The 22,315-nt window shown below is 39.4% G+C and overlaps 1 protein-coding gene across 2 annotated transcripts in view; it reads left to right on the top strand.

The window, feature by feature from the left end:
• The window catches only part of NCALD (neurocalcin delta), a 59,920-nt gene that overhangs the window by 23,692 nt on the left and 13,913 nt on the right, over positions 1 to 22,315 (top strand). Inside the window, exon 1 of one of the 2 annotated variants that reach the window (XM_063299559.1) lies at positions 7,762 to 7,889. The exons of the other annotated variant lie outside the window; for it this stretch is intronic. The gene's annotated coding sequence lies outside the window, so the exon portion shown is untranslated. Of the gene's footprint in view, positions 1 to 7,761; positions 7,890 to 22,315 lie in introns of those variants that run through there. 2 annotated transcript variants of the gene reach the window in all.

Here is a 22,315-nt window from a genome sequence, read left to right as displayed (position 1 = left end):
GGCTGCTTTGGTTACTGATAGCTGGCTGAATTTTCATCTGAAATCACCTTAAACCCTGATTTGTTGGCATCCAGTTATTAAAAGCTTCTCTTATGAGAATGAAGTATATAAAGAAAATAGAATGAAAAAGAACAAAACAAAGTTTAAATGCATTTGTAGGGATTGGATGGATACTGTTGACAATTAGACAAGAAAACTCTTGAAAGGGTCTTCATACTGAGATTGTGAAAGCTGATTTGAAGCTGGATTGTCATTTTTGCAAATTTGATTGTAAGATGTATTTATAAAATGAAAACTTTTTTTCCAGCCAGCTAGTCTTAACTTTTCCAGTGAAAAGTTGCCTGCTAATGAAGAATGATTATTTTGCTGACTTTGTTTGAAATGATAGTAATTGGAGTATTTCTTATTGCAAATGCAAATTACATGACATTATGCCAATTTTTCTTTAAGAGAGATTTGTCCATCAATTCTCTAATGTCTATCTGCCTTTTTTCTCTATGTATCAAAAATGAGTTGTCTAAATTAGACTCGGCTGATTCCCTGGTATCTTGTCCCCGAGCACCTGGGATGCTAGGCCTTCCTTGTATTTTGAAGGGCATTTATTTATCTATTTATTTATTTACAGGGCTTATAGGCTGCTTCAACTTGCTACCTCTCAGAGGTATGCTAAGATGCACCTTGAATTGCATCTGGAAGTCTGGCAACCAGTGCAGCTTTTTAAAGATATTATGTGGGTACCTCAAGGTATACCCATTACTAACCAAGGCACTGCATTCTGGGCAAACTACAGCTTCTGAATTCTCTTCAAGAGCAGCCTTGTTTAAACCAGACATTGTGAGGCTTAGGCTTCGTGTCAAACCTTACCATCATGTTCTTCCTCTCTCATTTGTGCACAAGTACATGAAATATCAAGCTTCAACTCACAATTTGTAGCAAAGTGCTATTCCTCATCAGGTGTGTATATATATATATATATATTTATATCTCGGAGTGCAGTGAGAGGTGGGTTGGTATGTAAAAGTTAAATATTATCTTAAAAGCTAAATATTATCTGCATACAGATACCATGGATCTTGACTTCCCTGATGAAGTGGACTATGATCCACCGAAGCTTATGTGATGAAGAATTGATTAGTCTTTAATCAGCAGCAAGACTTACTGTCTAGAAACTATTCAATTGATCACTCTAGAGTTCTTTTTAATGAATAGTAGTCATTGGAGCCCAAAATCAGATTAAAAATGTGACACTGATTAAAGTTCCCTCACCCTTTATTTTCCCAAACAAAAGTCACACCTAGGGTGGGTTAACAAAACACATTAAAAAGGGATGTACAAACCACTTGAAAAGAATTATTTCATGCAAGGAAATATGTTTTGCATCTCAGCATCCCTAACAAAATAGCCAAAAATACTTTTGGATGGATGGCTCCCTGTACCGAATCCTAATTTTAAGAGACCACTGACCATAATAAGAACCTGTTGAGACCTTAAGGTCAGCAGGAGATTCGACCTTAAAGATGTCCTCACTTTCTCATGTGTGTTTGTCATGCACATAGGGGAGACCCCCAAGCACTGAAATGCATTCCTTTGAAGTTGTACTCAGCCTCCACACTTTCATCTGAAATAGTTCATCACAATTTAACTGCTGTGGGTTAAACCGCTGAGCTGCTGAGCTTGCTGATCGGAAGGTCAGCGGTTCGAATCCACGTGACGGTGAGCTCCCGTTGCTAGTCCCAACTCCTGCCAACCTAGCAGTTCGAAAACATGCAAATGTGAGTAGATTAATAGGTACCACTTCAGCAGGCAGGTAATGGCATTCTGTTTCGTCATGCCAGCCACATGACCACGGAAGTGTCTATGGACAAACGCTGACTCTTCGGCTTTGAAACAGAGATGAGCACTGCCCCCTAGAGTCGGACACGACTGGACTTAATGTCAAGGGAAATCTTTACCTTTACCTATGATGTTTTACATATTGTGGTTTTTTTAAAAACTTAGGCTCCCTTGAATGCCATTTAGGCAGAAAAACAGGATGAAGCAGAGTAAAAATAAGTAAAAAAAAATGAAGGCAGTTATTCCATCTTTCTTCCTGTAAATCCATTTACTGTGGCAAGATGGAGAGAAGCGAAGAAATTCAGGACAGTGAGAAGACTATGTCCTCAGAGCCCCTTTAAAATGAGTCTGGGCAATTGCTTGATATATACTCCTGTAGAAGTGTCATTCCATTTAATACCAGATATCCAGGCGGTGTGTAGAGTAGTCTTTTTCTGTCTCTTGTTTTCAAGATACAAACACAGCTGGTCCTTTTACTTCCTGCTATGCTGGAGCAGCGGAAAGGGGAAAGGCAGCTAATACCTCTGCAACAGACATTGCCACTCCAAAGTGTCTCTTATTTTTAGAACAAAAAAACCCAGGAGGAGCTTGGTTTCAGATCTCTTAGCACACACCAGGTTTCCACTGAAGTGTACTCCCATCTTTCTCACAAAACTAAGCAAGCCGTCAGCCTCCTAAAATTCCTAACATCTAGGCTCTATCTGTAGCCTGTATTTGTCATGCGCATGAGCATTCCTGAGAGTGGGAAAGTAATTTGAGTAAAGATTAGTGAAGCAGGCTTATAACTTTCAGAGAAAGAAGATTTATTTATGGAAATATGTGATAGAATAGGCAAAGCCTACCACTTACTGCACCAGAGCAAAGTCAGGGAACTAGTGCCCAGTGAGTGCAGGCCTGGGAAAACCGGGAGAAAGAAATAATCCTGAGGCAGGAACCTCATATATGAAGAGCAAGCAGACTGAAAGACTAAGAGGGGACATACTGTAGAATAAATCCTTCACTTTCTATCTACACTGCAATGACCTTTGTCATTAGATTCTGAATATTGAAGGGCCAATGCTACTGAAGTCACATTTGCAACAGATACTTCCTTGAACCATCTTAGGGACATCACAGAACTGATTTTTAATTGCGTGAGACAGGAGATAATGTGAAGAAATAAGTGGAATCTATAGCTAAAAACAATTATAATAAAAAATGGCTCAACCTATCCTACCTGATGGAAAAGAGTTCATATTTCATTCCATTATAACCATTGTATCACTTTCAGCTTCTAAGTCAATCAATCTGATGACCTAATTTTGCAGTTTTGGTTCAACAGTTAGAGGACTGTAGTTTTCCTGACCTTAAAAGACCTGAGGTCAACAGTAAATACAAGCATCCCTCAAATACCTGTTAAGTTACTAAACTTTTCTCCTTGTTGCAATCAGAAAAAGGAAGCTGATCTGATCGAAGTTAGTAGAGTAGCAATAGCCCCCCCTTTGCACCTAAACATCTGTTCTGATTTTTGATAGCTCTGATGTGAAAGTAAAATGCAAAGTGAGAGACAGGAGTGGTTCCAGTGAAAATAAGAGTCATCCCAAATCTTTCCCTTTTGCTTTTTAGATTTAGAAAACATCCCCCATCCCCTTGTGTTATTCTCTTACTTTGAATACATGGAAGAGTTAAATAGTGAAATATTCCAGTGATTTATCTGTTCTCATTTTAGCCTTGGCTGACAGGAAGTAGCATCTCATGGTCTTGTTAGACAGAGGCCTTCCCCCCCCACTAACCTGAGATCCTTTTAACTGGAATATTTTAGACTGAACTTTCAACCTCCTAAGAAATTAGATATTGAATTAATATGCCGCCTGCAGCTATACACCTAGTTTTCACTTTAAGACATTACAGTCATATGCTGAGGTGTAGCAATCCTCAGGAAGCTTGAGGCATGTGAGAAGAAGAAGCCTTTCTTCTCCTGAGTACAATCAGCAAAAAGGTCCTTTCTCCATAAAACTAGAATTTGAAGCAAAAAGTTTGCTGAGGAACTAACAGAAATGCTGGTTTCTAGTTTTTGAGCCATTGTGGGGCAAAAACGTTTACTTTGAGCATGCTGGGAGAGGATTTGGTGAGGCTTAATACTCTTTGCTGTTTACAAGAAGGATGGCTTCATATATAGTATAATGTTTGCAGTGTAACCACATGAACTCTTGTTCATTTCCATATTGCACATATGATCTTTACATGTAAATTTCGTGTTTTGCTTGTAAATGCTTCCCAGGACAACTCAACTTATGAGATCTGGCTGTCCCTTTTTTAATGATAGAGAGTCCACGAATGCTCACTGCAGAACTGCAGGGCTAGCTATCTTACCCACTGGGGACCATAGACACCCATGCAAGGCACAGTGACATCACCGACATCATGACATCATCATGCCAACAACACGAGTTGTGAATCTGACATGATTAATGCCAATTACATCCTTCACTCTCATAAAGGTATTTTGGCATGTGCAGAATCACTTGCCCCCTCTGCGGACACCCTGTGTGAATATTTGGGAATTAAGCGTGAAGGTACTTTGAGAAACTTGGATGATGAAAGAAGGCGAAAGAAAGGAAATAGGAAGCGGAGGAAGAAGATGGGGGATGGGGTGGTAAGTAAGGATAGTGAAAAGGGTGAGGAGAGACCGTGAAATCATTCTTTTAAGTCAGCAATGTATTAACTTATTACAACATGCAGAAATTCCTGCTGGCCAAATTGGTTGCACGTGGTCTGAGGGCTGGATTGGTGTATGGGTTAAAGGCTGGCTTGTCAGGAGTTCAAGACAGGGTGATATTCAGTCGTACCGTAGCTTCCTACCACTCAATGTTTTAAGATGTTGGGGTTTTATCCTGAGTGTCTTAATAAATTATCCACATTGTATTATTGTTATTATTTAAACATTATCCACTGCAGTGCAAAGGAAATTGTTAAAAAGAATTACGTAGAAGTATGTATTAAATCTTATGTGCTATTTTTTATATAGTGGGGTGTAGGTTGAAGCAGGAGAATGAGATACTTACCTTGAATTGTAACAGCGATTTTCTCCTATTGCTTCGGCTAGTTTGTGGGTTGCCATGACTACCACCTTCACCATATTGTGCTTATTTTACAGACATTAATAAGAGTAAAAGAGCAGATGTGTAATTATGTTATTCTTACTCAGTCCATTAGATTTACAGATGGCATTATAAAATAGTTTCATTTGAAAGAATGGATTTAGTGCTTACTTGTTTATTAATTTCTAGACTGGCAGATGATTAATTCAAAGCCACAGATTCTTATGGAGAGAACACCCTCAAAGGGCACGAGAAATGTGCATCCACTTAGTACCTACCCTGGAAAAAAAAATGAAAAGACGAATATTCCTCAGAGAAATGGAGAACAGGATCTTTTATTATGAATTTAAAAACAAAGGCAAGTACACCACTTACCCCAGAGGCATCTGCAATTGGGTGGGCAAAAGAGTCAAGGTGGCAGCTCCTACTGTGTGATCAAAGCCTGGCCCCTTTTTTTATATGCATGGCATGGGTGGGGCACATAAAAGGGGTGGGGCTTCAATTGTATGGTCGTGGCTGCCATCTTGTCTTTTTGTTACTCCCCCATCAATGCTCCTGGTTTGGGCCAATACTGATAGCTCAGAGCTGCTCTGTCTGTTACAGCTCACAGAGATAGCACTAGTTTTATGTGTTTTGCATGTAACATATCCCAGATTGTAGAGAACCAGGGAGATGATCTTGGAAAAGGAATCCAAAGGCCATTAGGAGACACCAGGTACAGAAGAAAAATGTGTTAATTCTAGAGGTGATACAAAGAGACTAAGACTAGTCCCCACTCCCCAACCCCCTGGGATATAAGATGGAGGGAAGAGAAGCCATGGACAGACTTGAAAAATTTGGTTATTGTAATGGTATGTGGGAATGACCTTGGGAGACAGGAGGAAGAGCTGCAGACTAGACAAAGGCAATGAGTCCGCAGAAGGAATGGGGGTGTGTCAAATGTCTCAGAAGGGACCGTCTCTAATTTCTTGGACTGTAAAAGTGAGGGGGGAAGAGATGTACTTTGAGACTTGCAAAGTTGATGTCAGCCTTGTGAGGTAGTCCAGACCAGAAGCACATCTAGAAGTACTAGCTCTATCTTTATTGTAAGGTTACATTAACATAATAGTTCAAGTCTTTCAATGTGATTTTTAAAAATCTATTCTGCCTATCCTGTATATAATTCTAGGTAGCTTGAAATGTTACTAAAAATAGAGAGGTATAAAACAACAAAGCAATGGAGGAACTGTAGTAAAAACTCCTGGTGGTGGCTATGTGGACATGGACATTCTAGGTAACAATATGAACATGGTTTGCCGTTGCCTTCTTCTGGAAAGTGTTTTTGACTTCCCAGTATAACTTACAGCCCTTGATTTTCCAGGGTTTCCTTCCTCCAACCTGGGAGGAATTATTACAGCAGCAATAAAGGTGTTTAAGATATGAAAGCAACACTTTGATGAAAACGGCAACAGGAGGATGCTTTGAAGGCCTTTCTAAAAGGACAGCATCTCTGACCTCTGAGATGGCTATTAACGGGAGCAAGAAAGTCTTCTCTGAGAATGAAGTTTGAGGACCTAAGTGCAGCCTGAGATCCCAACTATCATTTCAAGGATAGTTTTGAGTATAAAGGAGAACACCAAGGATCATTTCAATACAATAGATGAAACATTTTAGTCCTAATTATTTAGGGCTTTACTTATTTGTATGTTCATTAGATTTATATCTTGCCTTTCCTCTGTACAGTCAAGGCAGCTTATATAATACTCTGCCCTTCTGTTTTAACCTCAGCAACAATAGGTGATGGATACTGGTTGAAAGATAATCCAGCGATGGAGATAATACAGTGATGCAGACTGGCTGAAAGATAATTCCTGGCCACAATCACTCAAAAAGCTTCCATGGCTGAGTGTGGGCAATGTTCTCACTACCATGCTGGAAGTTACTGCAGTTATTCTGTTTTCTTTCCTTAGCTGTTTGTGTCGGGGTGGATGTATTATTGGATGAAATGGCTGGAAAATATAGGAAGGGGCAAGGGGGAACCACAATTCAGTCACTTCGTTTTCTGTCAGATACAAGGAGCACATAATCTCCCTTAACAATGTCCTCAGAATTTAACCTATAGCAGGATATGTGGATTTTTCTGTAAAGAGGTTTTATTGAGGTTTAGGTATTTATTTTCATTTTCACAAGGCTGTGTTGCCTTTCAATGAGGGAGTCTTTTAACAATTATCTAGACCTACTTTACATTCCAATAAAATGGGGTGCGGTATCTTTTTAGTTAATTTCCATTTTTAATTTTAAAAGGTTATTAATTTTCTTAAAGCTACAAATGAGAATTCTAAAAACTTGTGAATGTAATTCAAACATAACTATGCATAAAAACCTAACTAAAACTAAAACTAAATTAGCATAAGTGTAAAAAACAGAAAAAGGAAAAAAAGCCCTTTGAATTATAATCCTTTTCTACAATATAGTTGTTACATCTTTGTAAAATCACTGCAACTCAGCTTTTAGTCTTGACCGCATGGAATCTCGTTGTCTGGACTTTCCTTTCCATCAGTAAAAAGCCAGTTCAAAGGCTGTGAATTAACAAATTTTGTTAGCCAGGCTTTAAAATCTGATATGCAGGCATCCTTCCAGGAATATGCAATCTCTCTTTTGGATATAATTAAGTGATACTACCTTCTTCGTCCCAAGAATCTTGTTTATAATTGTAATAATATCTAACCAAAACAAAACAGCAGTGGACATGAGCAGCATATGTACAAATGTCCCTTCAAATTTATTATATCTCCAATATCTTCATGTGTGAGGGATATATTTTTTCTCTATATGTCTTTAGATTATTTATCTTTAGATGACTTCTGTGAGGCCTATTGACCATAAATAAGACTTTCCCAAATAGGTCTTTCCACATGGGTTGGTGTTCTACTCCCATAATCCCCAGCCAGAAATGGAGTTGAGGTCCAGCTCATCTGGAGTTCCCCATCTGAGAAAGTGATGTATGTGGGAAAGAATGTGGAGGTATAAACATCCTTTGTCATTTGAAGTGGATTATTATGAATGTTTTGAACATTCCAGGAAGTCAACTGGAATGAAGAATAAAGGTTTCAATTTTCCAACAGGCGTGAAGTTCCAGGAGTGAGTCTTGGAAACTGCAGTTTTTGTGGGGAGGGGGTTGATCGCAGGTTAAAAACTCCCACCGAAATCGATGGCACCGAAATCCAAGTGCTGAGGCCAGGGTGGTTGATAAAGACAAAGATTTGTTTTTAGGATCCAAAAATTGAATATATTGGAAGATATATTGGTTAAATATATCTGTATTTAGGGTTCAAAATGCTATGTAGAGATGTTTATTATTGTTACTTCCTCTAGAACTTAAATCAAGAAAATGCCTTAATATTAGTTTATAAGATGATGGTGTGATAAACTGAATTTGCCATTTCCCTTCTTAATAATGTTGAAGGAGTGAAGGTAAATGGAAAAACTGGCAGAAAAGCAAAACTAGAGAGGAAACTGTTTCTGGAAGGAGGTTTTGAAGGCTTTCCTTCCTGAAATATACGAGGGGTTACAGTTTGGAGATTGTAAATACTTAAATACTGTAATACATTTTTTAGAAATCCTCATGCAACTATCTAGCTGTGGGTATTTTGTCTACCTGATTTTCTTCTCCTGGCCAGATGAACCCTGGACTGGTAAGAAACTAATTATGCCCACAGCCTTTCATAATCATAGCAGCACATAGGACGAGACCGAGAAAGGCATCTCCACCACCCATTATAATCTCTAATGGTGTCTCTCCTGTGATGGCTTTTCTAACAAGCTAAATCAGGGCTTCACAGATTCATTTCTTCTGCAGCTTGCCCATAACTGACATCTTCCAGATTTGTTTCTTTATTCCCATAGATTATTTAGCTTCATACCATCAAGTGTACTGGTTTAAGTTCCTAAAGCCAGTGTATTTGCTAATTGCCAAATCTTTATCCAGAATTGGCTAGTATAAAACCCATTTTCTAGAGCCCCAGTTTTTCCATCTCCCAACCCTTCTCAGTCCATTTAAAATGTGTTTCATGTTGATTAGCTAGTATGCACTGTTTGTCAATCTACAGCTGTTCTGAATGTACAGGGCTCCAAACTCTGACATTCCCAGCTAGTCAGCCACATGCCAGATGGTTAATCCACATCCATGTATGAAGTGGCTCTTGGCCATGCGCAGAGTCAAATTCCCCCAGCCCTCCTATCTGCTATAGATAGAAAGGGTTTGGTTTTTCAACAGTAAAGCATACAGGTAGTCCTCGGTTAACAACCACTCATTCAGTGACTGAAGTTACAATGGCACTGAACAAGTGGTGGTTATGACTGGTCCTCGAAATTCTGGCCATCCCAGCACCCCCACAGTCAAATGATCACGAACTGGGCACTTGGGAATTGGCTCGCACTTCGGACAGTTGCAGCATTCCGCAGTCACTTGATTGTGATTTGTGATGTTCCCTGCTGGCTTCCCACAAGTAAAGTCAATGGGGAAGCCAGCAGGAAGGTTGCAAGTTGCTTGGGTAAGTCCCCCCCACCTGCACACCCTCCCCTGGCCCCTCTGCGCTCGCACCACGCCTTGCTGGCCACCTGCACACCCTTGTGCACCTTCCCTGAGCCTGCTGTGCTTGCACTGTGCCTCCCCGGCCTCTTGTGCACCCTGTAGCTGAACTGGGGAGAAACTTGGTGAGACAGCTGCACAGGAGTGGGAGTTCATCTTAATAGCCTCTGATTAAAGTGATGTCTCCCCCAAAACCTGGAAGAAGTCAGACAAACAGGAAGAAACAGAGGGGTTTTTTCCCCTCTGGAAAATTGCTATTTTCTGTGGAGATAATAGTAAAAGTCTAGGTACGAAATTGTGTCGATTCTTCCTTTTGTGTATGTGTCATGCTAAGCCAAGTTTATTTTTTTTTAAAAAAACTTCTGTGTACAAATTAGAAAAATTGAGTGTCTCTCACAGCCTTGCATTCCATTCTTCAGGCTTGGCAAGAAGATACTAATTTTGTTTCTAATATTCTGTGTATTAACTTGCATCAACTTCCATCTACAAGGAAAAAGCATTCATTCATCGCAGCCTAACACCATCTTTTGGTCTGCCTGGAGCATTTCTTAAGTTTGATTTTATTATCTGTAGTGTTATTGGTTTATTTCCCAAAGGAGATATGAAGGGCTGAAATCTCTGGTCTCTTATCTCTACGCCGTATATCCAGGAGGTTCTCATTATGGAAAGGCTAGAAACTGTGAGACCGTGAGTTCTAGTCCCGCCTTAGGCACGAAAGCTGGCTGGGTGACCTTGGGCCAGTCATTCTCTCTCAGCCCAACTCACCTCACAGGGTTGTTGTGGGGAAAATAGGAGGAGGAAGGAGTATTAGGTATGTTTGCCGCCTTGAGTTATTTATAAAAATAATAAAGGCGGGATAAAAATATTTTAAAAATCATTCCATTCTTTTTCAGTTATACCTTGTAATCACCATAGGTTGTAAGAGGACTCTCTCTCTTAGGGTTAGGGGGAGGTCCCCAACTGAGGTGTCCCCTGGCAATGGAGCAGGAGCTATCTAGCTGCTGTCCCAAAACAGGAGCTGGAACCAAGGTGTAAAGACTTAGAGGGCTTCTGGGAGAGAAGGGCTGTACCTCAAGTCTTCCACCCAACAAGCTGTTCCACTACAAGAGGTCACAAAGAATCTTCAACCAGTCAGTCAGTACTTGCTTTTACTGGCAATAGCTGAATATGGGAAACAGCTTGCTAGTCAGTGCTGATTTATGATCCTTTCAGTCTGCCCAATAACTGCCTTATCAGTTCTCCTAAGTTCCACTGAATCTTTTCTTTTAAAAAAAATCCTTTCCCCCGTTCACAAAGAGAAAAGAAAATGAGTTGCTGGCATGCTTTCTCTCTCTTACACTTCGTATTTCTGTACACACATTTGTGAATATTTGTCCATTATTTGGGGGAGGAAAAAATCCTAGAGTCAGTTTGAGGGAAAATAGTGTGGATGACTATTTAAAAAAACAAATGAAAAAAATGTACTGAACCCCCTCAGAAGCTTCCCACTCACCATTGTTTTCCAGATCACTGCAACCTATAATGCTATTACTGTATATAACCAGCAATTCTGCATTTGGGCCCAATTTTTTTTTAAACGATGCTGGCAGTTCACTACGAAGGTTTCTAGAAGCTGAGAAGCAGAGAAAGACAAGATCCTTTGAAGCATAGGCATTGATGCATTACAATTTCTGCCATGGTATTTCCAGGGCTGAAACTATACAACTATAGAATAGCACTGCTGCAAGGACACATTGGGAGTGCACAAACCCAGTGACAATATTGTGTGCTTGAGGTGGAAGGAAGAGTCATTCTTGTCCCAGTGCTAGGATTTTACTTTTGCATGGGAAACTCCAAATTTTAGCCTTATTTTGGCTTGCATTGTATTAAAATATTATCCTTAAGCAACAGTATGTGCAGAGGAACAAGAATGGAAAGAGTGACAAAGCAGTATTGTGATGCAAGCCCTGTCCCTTTTGTACATGTGTTGGGACATTGCATGCATGTATGGAAGGGGTTAAGTTTGTGCTGACAAAAGCAAGAAACTCCTGCGGATATCCATCCCATCAAGATTTATGGATCCACTGGTTACGGCACCTTACTAACCCCCAGATAGGTTGGAGCTTTGTGTGACTTTACCATTACTGACCACCAGGAGGCAGTGTACAACTAGTTTCATCCCAACTAGGAGATCTCATCAATTACACACAGCTGTCATACACTGCATCCTAGTAGTCAGTAATCATAAAAAACCACAGAAATATATGCTGGAAAAAGTCCCCCCTTTGAAGGGTCTAGTCTTAGAACCTCTAATACGATAACAGATCTATCTCTCTAGTCTAAGAGCTCAAAATAAGAAGAATATGCCACTCATAGATAGGGTTGGGCCTTAGCTTCCTGATTTCCTACTCATACCAGCTGGTAATTCTGTGAATAGAAATCCAACATATCTAAAGAATGCTACCTTGGGGAAAGTTGATCTGTGCTGTTTGGATTCTACCCAGTTTTATGATATGATGAATACTGTACAGAAATATGTAAAGAAATAATTCCTCCAACCTAAATTTATTACTTTTGGCCCCATTGATTTCATGTGTACCAGCTTAAGGTTGTCACATTAAAATCACTGAGATTTCAAGGGCCTAACTTTGGCTAAATCATGGCAGTTGTCTCCTGGTGTGTGCAATAACGATGTAATGGTGGCGATAGGGGCCATTGATCGGGACTCATGATCCCTGTCTGAAGCAATACTGAAATATGAAGCTGAGTATCTGAAACCCATTGACAACATGGTCTTTGTGATCTGGATCCTTGAAAGAAACCCTCTTCCTGATGAGGGCATTGTTGCCTTTTCCTGTCTCCCTCACATCTCTAGCCACCTGCTGAGACAGTACAAAGAAAAGATAAGGGGAAGTGGAAGACAAGATGAAGCAGCTGTTGGACTTCTATGCCAGAATAAATCTAAAGGAGCAGAGCCTTCTCTTTTGATCTTAAAATTCCATAAACAACTCTAAGCTCATAAAAAAATAGCAGTCTGCAACCGCTCCTGTTTATACCTTTGACATTTGACATTAACAAGTGTAGTTTGGAGAATGATGGGTGGGAAAAGGTATTCATTTCGTACACTTTGAGTAGGTAATATTTTCACAGGTAGCTTTACGTTACATTAATATAGAAAACAAAATAGTTGGGAACATGAGCATGTATGTTTTTACTCAGCATAAAATCTTGGTTCTTCAGATGATGTAACTTTTACTTGCTAACAATTCTGGGATACTTTAAGAAACTTCGTATTTCTTTCCATGTTGTAAATTATTAAGAGGCAGGGTTCTTAAACAAACAAAACAAAGCAGGACATAGGCTGATAGAATTTTGCCAAGACAACTCACTCTGCATGACAAACACTCTCTTCCAACAACCTAAGAGACAGCTTTATACATGGACTTTACCAGATGGACAACACCAAAATCAGATTGACTACATCCTTTGCAGCCAAAGGTGGCGGACATCTATACAGTCGGTAAAAACAAGACCTGGAGCTGACTATAGTTCAGATCACGAACTTCTTATTGCACAATTTAGGATCAGACTAAAGAGATTAGGGAAACCCACAGATCAGCTAGATATGAGCTCACTAATATTCCTAAGGAATATGCAGTGGAGGTGAAGAATAGATTTGAGGGACTGGACTTAGTAGATAGGGTCCTGGAAGAACTCTGGACAGAAGTTCGCAACATTGCTCAGGAGGCGGCAACAAAATACATCCCAAAGAAAGAGAAAACCAAGAAGGCAAAATGGCTGTCTGCTGAAACACTAGAAGTAGCCCAAGAAAGACGGAAAGCAAAAGGCAACAGTGATAGGGAGAGATATGCCCAATTAAATGCAAAATTCCAGAGGTTAGCCAGAAGAGATAAGGAATTATTTTTAAACAAACAATGCGTGGAAGTGGAAGAAGACAATAGAATAGGAAGGACAAGAGACCTCTTCCAGAAAATTAGAACCATCGGAGGTAAATTCCAGGCAAAAATGGGCATGATCAAAAACAAAGATGGCAAGGACCTAACTGAAGAAGAAGAGATCAAGAAAAGGTGGCAAGAATATACAGAAGACCTGTATAGGAAGGATAACAATATTAGGGATAGCTTTGACGGTGTGGTCAGTGAGCTAGAGCCAGACATCCTGAAGAGTGAGGTTGAATGGGCCTTAAGAACCATTGCTAATAACAAGGCAGCAGGAGATGACGGCATCCCAGCTGAACTGTTCAAAATCTTGCAAGATGATGCTGTCAAGGTAATGCATGCTATATGCCAGCAAATTTGGAAAACACAAGAATGGCCATCAGATTGGAAAAAATCAACTTATCTCCCCATACCAAAAAAGGGAAACACTAAAGAATGTTCAAACTATCGAACAGTGGCACTCATTTCACATGCCAGTAAGGTAATGCTCAAGATCCTGCAAGGTAGACTTAGGCAATTCATGGAGCGAGAATTGCCAGATGTACAAGCTGGGTTTAGAAAAGGCAGAGGAACTAGGGACCAAATTGCCAATATCCGCTGGATAATGGAAAAAGCCAGGAGTTTCAGAAAAACATGTATTTCTGTTTTATTGACTATTCTAAAGCCTTTGACTGTGTGGACCATAACAAATTGTGGCAAGTTCTTAGTGGTATGGGGATACCAAGTAATCTTGTATGCCTCCTGAAGAATCTGTATAACGACCAAGTAGCAACAGTAAGAACAGACCATGGAACAATGGACTGGTTTAAGATTGGGAAAGGAGTACGGCAGGGCTGTATACTCTCACCCTACCTATTCAACTTGTACGCAGAACACATCATGCGACATGCTGGGCTTGAGGAATCCAAGGCTGGAGTTAAAATCGCTGGAAGAAACATTAACAATCTCAGATATGCAGATGGCTGAAAGCGAACAGGAACTGAGGAGCCTTATGATGAAGGTGAAAGAAGAAAGTGCAAAAGCTGGCTTGCAGCTAAACCTCAAAAAAACCAAGATTATGGCAACCAGCTTGATTGATAACTGACAAATAGAGGGAGAAAATGTAGAGGCAGTAAAAGACTTTGTATTTCTAGGTGTAAAAGATTACTGCAGATGCTGACTGCAGTCAGGAAATCAGAAGACGCTTAATCCTTGGGAGAAGAGCAATGACAAATCTCAATAAAATAGTTAAGAGCAGAGACATCACACTGACAACAAAGGTCCGCATAGTTAAAGCAATGGTGTTCCCCGTAGTAACATATGGCTGCAAGAGCTGGACCATAAGGAAGGCTGAGAGAAGGAAGATAGATGCTTTTGAACTGTGGTGTTGGAGGAAAATTCTGAGAGTGCCTTGGACTGCCAGAAGATCAGACCAGTCCATCCTCCAGGAAATAAAGCCAGACTGCTCACTTGAGGGAATGGTATTAAAGGCAAAACTGAAATACTTTGGCCACATAATGAGAAGACAGGACACCCTGGAGAAGATGCTGATGCTAGGGAGAGTGGAAGGCAAAAGGAAGAGGGGCCGACCAAGGGCAAGATGGATGGATGATATTCTAGAGGTGATGGATTCATCCCTGGGGGAGCTGGGGCTGTTGATGACCGACAGGAAGCTCTAGTGTGGGCTGGTCCACGAAGTCACGAAGAGTCGGAAGCGACTAAACGAATAAACAACAACAGGGTTCTTAAAAGCCCTATTTTAAATTTCAAAATGTGTTCATTTATAAATATATATTTATGATAACCTCAGAAACTTTATGTGGCATTTGTTGCACTTTTATTTTCCTATTTTAATTGATATTGTGATGTGAATAAAAGTGGGAGATAAAAATTTGGAAAAAAGACACATCTGTGTCCATGTTTTGGCAAGGGGCCCTGCTAAATTCTGAAGAAAATAGATTGCTACTTCCATGGACTTTGACTTTTTAAAATGATAAAGGCTTTTTGGTATTTGTTTGCAATGTTTTATATCTGTTGCATATTTTCAGATGGCATTGTGTTTTTCATTATTTATTGTGAATTTTAAATATTTTTACATAAACTATCCAGAGAAGTACAGTTATGGGACAGCATAAAACTGTCAAAATACATGTATAAGCAGATGATTAGAAGTCTGGGGAACAGGTCATGCCAAGCATAGAATTTTTTCGGTGTATTTTTTTTTTCAGTTTGTTCTCATTCAGTTGGATGAAAGAAGATTTCCTTTAGAAATTATTTCAAACAAGAGGAAAAATTCAGTGGTGGAATGTAGTATTCTTAAACATATAGTTAGGAGGAGGCCAAGAAGTGTGCTTGTGAATATCTTGTTCATTAGATTTTCTTCCTGGGCTTCCCACACTTCTGTTCAATCCCAAAGGAAGCTATCAGGAGAGAACTCTATCCATTGGGCTATTTTGATAACAGTAGACTTGTCATCTACATGGGGAAGTCCTATCCTTGCGAAATGATTGGAAAATTTTTCCTACACTTGGAAGAATTCAGAAATAGGTCCACCTAATTTCTCTGCCTACAAATTGGGTGTAGAAGTTGGAAGAAACACTTGTGTCCTGCTCTAGGGTCCACAGAAGCAAGGCTTTCTGTGGACATATAGTATATCCTCATTGCATGTGGAACAATGAATGCTCACAGGCCCAGTCACATTGAGGCAGACAATCTGATACACAGAACCCAGTGCCCCTTTGTATTTTAGAACCCTGGTTCCATCCTTCTCCAATCTGTCTCCTTCCTAATTTGTTGGGATACCTGGGAATTCTGGGAGTTGCAGTCCCAACTTCTCTTCCTGAAGAAGATTGGTACAGAGTTTAAAATTGCCCAAGGAGTCTTACCACACACACAGTTTTCAATACTGAAAACAGATACAGATTGTGGTTGGAGGCTCCATCTTTATAGGACTGAAATTGTGTGAGGAAGAATGCCCACTAGGGCTCACGGAAAGAAATAATCTATTCCACAAAGCCACAGCTAATCACTGTAATTAGACACATTGTATGATAACTTACTGTTTCCTAAGTAGCTATGAGATTTCATCCTTTGTCAGTGCTTCTTCTGCGGATGGTGCTTAAATTACCTTAGTAGCATCATGAATGATAATGCAAATCTTCAGGAACAAATATTTATAATGCAGGCAACGCACCCTTCTGCAGAATTCTACTTGGTGTCCCCCAAATCATTTTTTTAAAATATTCAAAATGCATTAAGTATAATTTTAATAATGTAAGGGTCTGCTGGATCCTAACCATAGGTTCTCTCACACTCTCAACAGCTGAGGGTGCATTTGCAAAGTCGGCAAACGTCTGTGGTTGATATTGCATTTCATTTCTTTGTACTTGCAACTAGTGCCGGTTCCCCTTGTATGGTGCGGAATTTGCACACTGCCTTGCACTGGCCCTGAATGCAGGGATAGATATTTTTCATAAGATTGGTCTTCATCAGAGATTGGGCTCCCAAATGTTATCTCTGTTTCTTATGCCATTTGCAAAAAGGTTGTTTTCAGTTCACTATTGCAAAACATTCTTTAAGTTTGCCAAGTACAGCAGGGGAATGTCTGTCACTAGGAATCTAGCAGTTTTATTAGCAGAATAAAGGCAACATAAAAATAGCATGTTTAAATCAGAGACTTCCAAAATGTTGCAGGCTCTAGCTTTTCTAGATGTTAGAAGTACTTACCCGCAATACACATTTTCAGAAATTACTGGCTCAGTAACTCCAGTGACATTCCGGCGTCCCTGAATTGTGGTATTTGTAGGATATTGAACTGAGTATGCTGTTGCATCTGTGAATTGTGTCTGTTGGGACTTCCTGTCTCATGTGTTCAATATGCTTTTGCTCTGTGGCCTTGAAAGAGAAGAGAGCAGCTGGAGAAGGTAGTAATATCCCTAGTATATGATCTACAAGATGATAACAATAAAGGAAACTGAGAGCCTGAAAGGATAATCTACTGTGAATTTATTTACAAATCCTTTGAATTGGTTCATGGTATTAATTGTCAAACACAGACTCCTGTCTTCAGAATTGAGATTTCCTAGTACGTAAAGAATATTTGTGCAGGATACAGAATAAGAAGCTGAGCCCAGTCAAAGTGGGTTGGCATGAATGATCAAGACCAGGAAGCATTGGGCATCTAAGCTATTGAGAGAGAAAGGAAATGGTTCAAAATATGTATCAGTAAGCAGCTGAAGGCAATTAAATATTAAAGAACAAATACTACAGTTGAAACTATATGTTCTTTGGCAGGGCCCTGCAAAGCATTTGAAATAATGCTTTGTAAAGTACTTTAATACTAATGGAGCAGCTCTTTCCAGTGTTAAGGCAGCCACATCCTTTGCAGGGGTTTCACAGCTGCAGAGAAGGCTGTTTCCAAATCTTTATGTGTGTGTGTACATACACAGACAGTACCCATATTGACCTTGCTAGCTAGCAAAGCAAAGTGACTGAGAATTATAGTTCCAGCATCATTAAAGGGCTCCAGGTTGGGGAAAGCTGGGCTATGTTTTGAATTCCGAAAACTTGCTGTATAAGTAGAAGACATCTCTGCACCTTTCAGGACCTCCAGCATGGCCAGATTGTGCCCGTGAAATTTGATGGCAAAATAGCTGCATTTTAGGGGTAGAATTTTAGGTGGTTTGGGAAGATTTAAGAGGGGAAAGGAGTAGTTTGCCTTCACAGATCATCCTGCCCCCATTTCTACCTTAATCCCCCAGTCCCCAGAAAAAGACTGCAAAATTTTAGCCCTACCTCTTCTAGTGATGTCATGCCATCTTTTTGTAAACCACTCTAAATTGTGAAAAGTTAGAACAGCATAGAAATACTGTAATATACAAATAAATGTCGGTCTAGAAGGACAGGAGGCCAAATTGCAGCCCAGCTGCTCAAATGTTGCCCACTCCTACTTTAATCTGTTCCAATCCCATCACCCTACCCATGATCTGATGGTCCTTTGTTAAGCATTTTTAAGCAATCCAGATTTAGTTATACTGCATGGAATCATGTACAGATTGGAAGATAGTAGCCCTTTTCTAAAGGATAATTTTCAATTTAGTTCTTTCTCCTTATTGATAGAGGACCACTTTGCAGTAATACGCTGTCAGTTCACTCTTTCCCTCATAGAGTTTATTTTAGGATTAAATACTTTAAAAAATGAGTGCTTTGAATAAGAAAATATCTAAATGCATGTTTTCATTCTTATTTTATTGTGGTGAAGTAAGTTTTGCACTGATTTTTTGTGTACACACACTTTTCTTTAAAAAGTTTCTGATCTGCCATTTTTTAAAAAATATAATTTTTATTAAAAGAAAATGTTACATGAGATTTAAAAACTACGGAACCATAAAAGGAAAAATAGAAAAAAGAAAGAAACATGAAAGAACAAAAGAAAAAGTGAAAGGTAACAAAAGAGAAAGAAACAGAAAGGTATCTAAAGAAGTGACTTCCGATCTTTGCAGTAGTTACAAACATAGTAATTACCATCTCCATCTTCCCAAATTACATATCATGGTTCCCTTCTTCCCATAAACAAACCTTTTTAATCAATAAATCCCAAAATCACCAATTCATTTTTACCCATTTTCAGCAAAAAGTCCATAAAGGGTTTCCAGTCTTTTATAAAAGTAATTGCTGTTCCTTCCTTAATCAAACAAGTCAATTTAGCCATTTCTGCAAGCTCTGCCATCTTCACAATCCATTCCTCCATTATGGGTACTTCTGTATTCCTGATCCGTCATTCCATACGCTCCAGAGGCTTCAGTCATTTCACTGGAACGTGTGTTTGTGTGTGTGAAGGGCAATTAGCATTTGCCCTCCTCCCAAACCTATGTGAAGCCTGTGTAATTGGAGCTTTCTTCCTGGTTGAATTCCCTTAGCAAGAGGTGCACATGTAATTACGGGTTTTGATTTGCTTCATGTTTCTACAGCATAAAGATCACATATATCCATTAATTTGCTATTTAGCTTTTGTGTTATCTAACCTTTACAGTTAGGATAGTTGGCTGAAAACATGATGTTTCCTTGTTTTAGTTCCTTTTTTCTGACAACTGGGATGCTTGAAAATTAGCCCTTTGTAGGTTCTGTTTGGATAGCTGCACCAATCTGTCGTGTAACGTATTAGGAGAGGTAACACTACCTCTTCCGGTTGGAAGTAATTTGAGTGAGAGCCCAATCACAGGTACAGCAACGTCCTGGGAAAACTTATCTAAGAACACGCCATCAATTGGAGAGGATCCAACAATTGTTTTATTTAAGCTAGCAAGTTACAGTGAGTCACTGGTCTCCAGCTATCAAGAGTGAAGGGTGCCAGAGACTGTCAACCAAGTTCTTACATAGGTTAGAGATTGAAGATGAGCATATATGGCTGTTGACAAAGAGTTGCTTTCTAACTAGTAAGGAATACAGATAGGGGTATGCAGGATTCTGTGCACTCCCGTGTCTTGCAAGAGAACAGTTTATAAAAGGGTGCTTAAGCGCTCTGAGTGCCAATGAAACTGATCATTATTCTGACTGTTTGACCCTAGACCCCATTTTGAATGGGAAGATAATGATATAATACCATTAGCAGTATCCTTGAGAATGTTGCAGTTTAAGCAATGGCAAACCACCCCACTCTAGTCTGCCAAGAAAACGTCGCGAAAGTGGCATCCCCCCACAAAGGGTCAGACATGACTCGGTGCTTGCGCAGGGGACCTTTCACCTTTCACATGTAGACATACAGTTTGTGAATCAAATGCCATTCATTGATTAAACAAAGACTGCAACTCAAGGAGAATATATGTTGTGACAGGGTAGTATTCAGGGAAGATAGTTAAGCAGTTTAGTGGCTAAATTTAGTGACTTCTACTTTAAACAAGCAGGTAAAGCAGAGGTATTGAGGGAACATTGATGTCTTAGATATAAGCGTATTGGAGGCATACAGAATAATAAAAATTCCCTCCACAGCACTTTCCTTCTATCTGATGCCCTCCATATGTATTGATCTATGTGGCTGTGGTAGCTGGGAATAATTAGAGATGTGAGCTAATACCTTGGGGTTGGAGGGAACACCAAAGGGGAGAAGCCATTACAGTGGCGCAGAAAATATAGACAGTCACAAGAGCTTATTGGGAGTAAGAAGCAAAGTTGTTCATACTTAGCCTGTTGTACATTACTATTAAAACCTTATTAAACCATATCTAAGGCCAAATGCCTGTAAGAACCAATGTGGCATCATGGTTAAAGTCTCAGAGAAAGAGGGAGATATTCAAACTCTAAGTTGTCCTGGAGATCTTGTGCCAATCACACCTCATCCTACCTGATGGGCTTGTTTTGAGGATAAGATAGAGAGAGATCACTGTGTGCTGCCTTTTGCTCCTTGGGATATAAGCCATCGTGGTAGGAAGAGGGGAAAACAAATCTGGCAAGGTCTGGAGCAGTGGGGTGTTTTTGTATGTAGTACCACATGTACAATTTGATGGCAGTTCTGTTGTTAAAAGTCATATGCTTAAGACGTATTTTGTGAAATTCATTTGTTCACGGGTTTTGATTTTCTGCCTTTGTTTGGGTTATAAAAGTGACCTTTTGCCAAATGTAGTCATGTCTACTGCCACTGCCCTGTCCAGAAATTGCTCTTGACTCCTGAGAATAACTGGAATCTCGAAGTACCAATTTTTATTCAAGAAGCCAAGAGTCTTTTTCTTTTGCATGTCCTACCTTGTAGAGAGCTCTTGGGAAAACTAATTAAATTGCTGAATTTATTGTTGAAATGTTAGTTTCTAAAATGCTGTTTAATATCTATATGACACAATTTTAATTTCTTAGATCCATTATGACTGTAGCAAAGTTCTGGTAATGAAATCTGACCATCATAACTTAATTGAAAATGTGGAGATTATAACTATATTTGGGGCACATTTTTAATAAATTTCAAGGGAAAAGGCTTTCCAGTTTTATAAATGTGTGTTTTATTAGCTTTTTTCTTTTCTTTTTTTTAAAAATCAAAGAATCTTAGCCGGGTCAGTTTATAATGACTAATTGGATTTGATAGCTAGTCACTAAGGAATATAAAGGAATATGAAAAATTCACACTGCATTGAATCCTTAATCACCTGTCTTAAATCATATTTTCTTTTACCTGGAAAAGATGTATAAAAAAATATATAATTTCACAAATTTGTGACATAATATTCAGGGAAACCTGACAAATAAAACTGCACTACTAATATTTACAAAAATGTACATTAAACACAGAAATGTTGTCTTTATAGCAGATGGACATTACTAATCTAATTAGTTGATTAATATGATTTTGTTTTTGATTTCTGTTCTTCACACTGCCAAGAGTCTGTACGAATCTCCTGTACTGAGTCTGATTAATGGAGCATGTAACATGCCAGTGTTACTACTGTATCCCCAAAATCAGATTAGAGGTGCCATTACTTGTAAACAATGGCTCCATTAGCTGCTGCTTATGGGAATTGCAGTCAATTTGGGGGTCATCAGGTTATTATGGGTGCAGTAGCATTTATTGGTGAAGTTTGTAAAACTGGCATTTTACTGAAAACTCCTTTTGGTTATACTATCTGGAAATATATAATTGTTTTATTGTGTACACCGCCCACAGTCACAATGTGAGATCGGCAGCTATACAAATGTGATAAATAAATTAAAATAATTCACTACACGATATAAGCAGTCTTAAGGAAAATAGGGCCTCCTGGCAGTTTATTATGGTAGAGCTCCTATAGGGCTTTGGATTGGCTCATCAGACCATCTCTAGCTGTATCCTTCTTCAATCTCTCATTTACTACTCTTTAGATTTACTAACGAGCAGGGACATCTCTTCCCCACTGCGTCACAAAACACAAAATGGCATTCACGATAAAGTAAGG

This window comes from Candoia aspera, chromosome 3 (genome assembly GCF_035149785.1).
Source record: "Candoia aspera isolate rCanAsp1 chromosome 3, rCanAsp1.hap2, whole genome shotgun sequence".
Classification (NCBI taxonomy): domain Eukaryota; kingdom Metazoa; phylum Chordata; class Lepidosauria; order Squamata; family Boidae; genus Candoia; species Candoia aspera.
Note: the sequence above shows the minus strand (reverse complement) of the source record. Positions and strands in the feature narration are given on the sequence as shown.